Below are 5,800 nucleotides of genomic sequence, written 5' to 3'. Positions count from 1 at the left end.
TCAACCCAATTTTTTGTTGGATCAAAAATAATTTTTCAATGAGTCCAAGAAGCTATTTGGGGCATCTGTGACTGAAAAATAACCAGTTTTGCTCATGTGCCAAATGCTCCAAAGGATGCGTCAGCAATCCATTCTTTTCAAGGTGACTATTGAGTTGCTTTTTCACATTTTGTGCAAAATTGTCAAAAATTGGCCAAATTATGCAAATTTAGTATAAAAATAACTAAAATTCAAAATGTATCTTAATTTATGTTCAATTTAATTATTTTATAATAAAAGTATAAAATTTGACAGAAGTTACTTAGAATTTGCAGGAATTAATGTTCAAAAGGTGCTGAAAAAGTCTATATGTTTTAGTGTTTTGACACTCCCAAACTTAAGTCATTGCTCTTCTCGAGTAATGAAAAAATTGCAAAAGAAGTTTAAGAAAATCATGTTTGAAAATTTCTTCAAAAATCCTTTCTTCCCACAATTATGCTCAAGAAGAAAAATTCTAAAATTATGTAACTTAAGTATACACATTGTTCAATTATTCTCAATTATTTTCATGACAGCAAGAATATAAACTAAATTCTTTCTTAATAAATATATACTAAATTCTTATCAATTAATTTTTATCCTTTCATTTAAGACTAAGCTGCAATCCCTAAGTTTAATGATGCCTTCATAAGTTGAGTTTATCAATTTCTCTCCACTAATGTAGTCGGCACAAAAATTTGAATCAATAGGTTTTTTAAATAGGTTGTAACGTGGTTTGGATAAGGTTATGTAAAAAATAGATAATTTTAAGTTTAAAAATCCTAGACTCAGCTTGTATCGGACCTTCAGAACAAATACCCCCAAATTCACAAACTGTTTTTGAACTTGAGTAGACATGTTCCTTGTACATCTATTTTTGAGTGCATATGCTCTTTTTTTTAATACTTGGGCATATTACTACATGTACAACAATATTTTTGAGCATCTGCCACTACTTCTCAACTCCGCCAAACTTATTTTTAGAGAATATTCTGGATAGACTGATTCTAGTGTTTTGGACAATCTAGAGATAAATATTAAAGAATGGATGACTCATGTATGCAAGGTTCCAAAAAAACCAAGCCATATAGTCTCAAAGTCGGGTTTCAAGGGATAAATATTCATTAAGGTTGGCTTGAAAGTCTCAAACGGTCCAAACAAAGTCTGCCTAAATTATTTTCAAAATTTCATGCTTCCTAGGATTTTGCCTCAAGAAATTACTAAATCAATTTTAGAGACTTAAACTTTCATGAATGCTTAGCTTTTCTAAGGAATTAAAAATTTCATGGTTTGATTTATATATTTATTAAAACTAACATTTATGTCATAATTCAACTAACATAACAATTATTGAGATAATAAAACTTAATTTATACTAAATGCGTAACATAATTAACAAAAATTTAAATTCTTGAGCAAAATTTAACTCAATCACAGTTTGATAGGAAAAATGAATTATTAAGAAGAACAATTCAATTTTTTCCCCTACTTAAAAATAAACAATGTCCTCATTGTTTGAAATCAAAGAAGTGTATGTAAACTGTAAACCAAGTAGGACCCCATGAAAGGGAGGTGAGTCAAATTTGATTGGTTAAGTACCAAGCATTTCCTCGACAGATACAATGCTAGACATGTACATTCATATTACCACACTTCTTATTTTTCGAAAACTTTAAGAACTAATGTGCAAATTTTCTCAATTTTATTAATTCTTCTAATTTAATGTTTTATTATGCTAAAGATGTAAAGCAACAGTAGAGAAAAAAATTAAATAAATGCAACTGAAAATATAAAGTAAAGATAGAGAAAATTTAAGAGAACTCCCTTCATTTTATTCGGAATCATCACTAACAGTGACAGTGTCAAAGGGCCATCTGTTGTACCAACCATACTCATCTAGGAAGTAATCATACTCTTTCCCAGCAAATTTGTCCAACATCTGATTAGGGAAAGAAAACCAAAATTTACTTTTCTTGGTGGTCTCATTTATGTTCCTAAAATTCATGCAAATCTTCCAACCTGTGTATCAAATGTCTAAAATAATCAATTCGATACCCTTCGTGGGCCTTTCCAATACCATAAGTGACTCATCTTCTTGATTTTTGGTGAATTCAACTGAAATAATTATAGGTAAAGTCGAAGATAGACCTAAATAATCATATTTCAAATGAAGAGGCAAAATCTTCAGTTCCAATTTAGCTGACTCTTCAATCAATGCTTTTGGTTGTGTTTACTCCCGAGATGATAACTCTAATGATTCGAGTGGAGCTTCCTAAGTGAAACCCTTCGATTTAGCTTCTAGCAAAGCCAAACATTCCTCATCTTCATCATCACTTGATGAATTTGCTACTAGAATACTTTCTAACAAATTTCTTAGAGAATTGAGTTCTAATACTGTAGAAGCCAGTGATTCTATTTTGGAAATAGCAGAGTAGTCTTCAACTACATCTTGGAATTTAGTAGCATTGAAGATAATACAAGTTACATTGTCAATAATCTTTAAATTGAGTATCCTGTTTTTGGTTATAGAATTGTCAAGGATATCATAGTGGTGGAATCTTAACTTTAACCGGACAACTCTTCTATGGCAATTTCTTTGCATGTGACAAATGTGTTAGATTATCAAAACTGATTGGTTTAGAGTTTACCTCACCAAGGATCACCGAATCTGGCTTTTGTGAATCAAGAGTTTCAACACAAGTTGAACTTGATCTTTTTCATGAGCTACAAAAAGCTCATTGAAACACTCCAAACCCGGCCTAGACGTTATGGTCGAATTTGACGTGTCACATTGAAGTGTCTTTCGAAAATTTAACTCGTTCGTAAAAGTTTGTTTCTAAGCTTACAATAAACCCCTTTATTAATTACTTAACAAATCAACTAGAAAAAACGTTTGTCCTGTTATCTGATATTGTTTTAATAAGTTGGTCTAAAATCATGAAAGCTTTTTAAATTCTATTATTTAAAACTCGTGTCTTTAAAATCAGTAATTATTTTTTTAAAAGTCGTCTTCTCCTATCTAGCTGTTTAAAATATGAAAGTAGATGCCCAATTAAAAATTTAAACCAACTCAAAGGACTTATTACAAAAACAAAACCCAACTTATAATTTAAATTAAAATAAAAGGAAACGTGAATAGCAGCAGTCGTGTTGCCACCTCCGAGTCTCTCGCAGCACCGAATCGCCTAAGGCTGAGGATTACCTTCACTGTTAAAAGGAGAGGGTGAGTTTATGAAACTCAGCGTGTAATCCCTTAACAGTCAATCAGTAGCCATGTAGTATCAGTTTGGGCCTGAGCCCTATACAGTAACAGTACAGTGTGGGCCTTAACCCAAAACAATAAAAATGTGGGCCTTAGCCCAATACAGAATAGTGTGGGCCTTAGCCCAATACAGTAACCAGTACAGTGCAATAATGTAACCCATCCCAGTCTAGCCGACACACCACTCCGTACCACCAACATACCATGTGGGGATAAAATTGACCCAACCAGCCAACACACCAATATCGCTGCAAAGTTGTCAGTAATAGAGTCACAGCGAAGCTGCTAGTAACAGTATATGTGGCAAAGCCACCAGTACAGTATACTTCCCCCATATCAGTATCCCAACCCCATGCAGTATGTCATGTCATAAATCATACGTGTATGCAGAACGTCATACTCAGTAACAGTCATATACTTATCATAGAACAAATCAGCCATACATAACATAAGGCTATAACGACCATTTCATCTCCTAGGAGTATAACAGTCATTTTACCTTATGGGGGTATTTCGTTCAGTTTACCCTTCGGGGGGTATTTCGATCATTTTACCCTTTTCAGTCATTTTACCCTCCAGGGGTATTCAGTCATTTTATCCTTCGAAGGTATTTCGATCATTTTACCCTCTGAGGGTATTTCAGTCATTTTCCCACGAATCACAAGTTGGGCTTACCACTCGAGCGATCACACGCCTGTGTGGACTCAAATGCCGTATTTATGGCTTTTTGGCTTTTCACCGACCTACGGTTGTAGTAGGGTGATTACACACCTGATCGTGAAACCGCACCAAGATCCACGAACACCAAAGCCTACATTCAAATAAGGTTTTCCGTTAGTCACTGAACAATAGGGTTAAACTCCCTCTTTATACCCTTAACCAACACTGAAATTAAAACCAGTCTCGATTAGTCAAAAGTGACTTAACCCACCTATACTATCAACGAAAGTAGACTTCAATCTTTTTGACGGATATCTACAGTACAAACAAACTTCATTAAACAATATTGTTTAATCATGTGGTTGAAATCCTCACATGATCATTTATAGAACCATAGGAACATTCGGCCTACACTTAAAAGAAAGACTAGCCTACTTACCTTGATCAAAGAATGAGAGAGTGGTTCGATGACTTTAATATCATTTACACTCCACCCCTCCTCGAGGAAAACCCTGAAACCGCAACAAGCAACACATTGTGAGGAAAGCATCAGCAGTCGATAATCAAAGATTACGAAGGAGGGTATTTAGTTTTAGGAAAAAGAGAAAGAAGAGAACAGAGTGAAAAGCATAACACTTTACCGGTAGTCAACAACACTTGAAGCACTAGAATAAATAGGAGAAGAAGAAAAGTGAAGAGAAGAGAAGAGAGAGGGTTCGGCAACAAGAGAAGAAGGGAGAGGAGAAAAGAAAGTGGACAACCCGAGAGGTATTTCCCAAAGTTGCTAAATTCGGTAAAGAGAAACAAAAAATAACCCCAAAATCGATACTCTAATGCCTAAAGTCCAATTTCCGATAGATGCTACCCCAAAAAGTCTCTCTAAAAGCTGAAAATGACAAGCTTTTCCCCCCTTAGCCGAATACTCAATGCTAAAGTCCCCCAAACGGCACAACACCACCCCTCTAATGTAACACCCCGAACCCGAGACCGACACCGGAGTCGGACACGAGATGTTAACAAACTTTGAAAAATTTTTCCAGACACTGCCCAGTCTGAGTACTAGTCGCTTCAAAAATCATATCTTGAGTTTCACAACTCAAAAATCAGTTTTGTGATTTTTCCCTGAAACTAGACTCATGTCCCCACCTATGGATTTTTTTCTAGAATTTTTGGTCTGGCCAATTAGTACAGTTTATTAGTCAAAGTCTCCCATGTTACAGGGGTCGACTACACTGACCTTTTCCCATTACGACTGGGATATCTCTCTGCACAGAGCTTCAATACTGATGCCGTTTGTTTCTATGGAAACTAGACTCAGAGAGGAATCCATACATATATGGTATGACCCCTAATTATCTCTGGTCAATTTATAGTGAATTTCCAAAGGCGGAACAGTGAATCCAGAAACTGTTCTGGCCCTGTTACACAAGAACCCGAATATCTCTTTCTGTACTGTTCCTATAATTGTTTCGTTACTTCCATATGAAAGTAGATTCATCAAGGTTCGATTACATAATTTATTCACTATTTAATTCCACTCCTACGAATTCTTGTGATTTTTCCAATCCACACCACTGCTGCTATCAGCTTCTGTTTTCAAAGTGAACCTTACCTAATTTGGGGTTCATGGACCAACTAGGGCCTTGTCATACATAAGCCCACATATGATCATACTTAGCCATTCTAGTGGCTGATCATTTGCTCAACACTTCCATTCCAACATAGTTACATCATGAAACCATCTATACATTCATAAATACGAATGGTCTAATGCCATACTCCACTTCTACAAGCCATTTTCGCATGGCTGTACACTTATACATTTCATAAAGTACTCGAAAGACAACAATGGGTAGTCCT

The sequence above is a fragment of the Gossypium hirsutum genome, chromosome D13 (genome assembly GCF_007990345.1).
Source record: "Gossypium hirsutum isolate 1008001.06 chromosome D13, Gossypium_hirsutum_v2.1, whole genome shotgun sequence".
Taxonomy (NCBI): Eukaryota; Viridiplantae; Streptophyta; class Magnoliopsida; order Malvales; family Malvaceae; genus Gossypium; species Gossypium hirsutum.
This window is presented reverse-complemented; position numbering follows the sequence as displayed.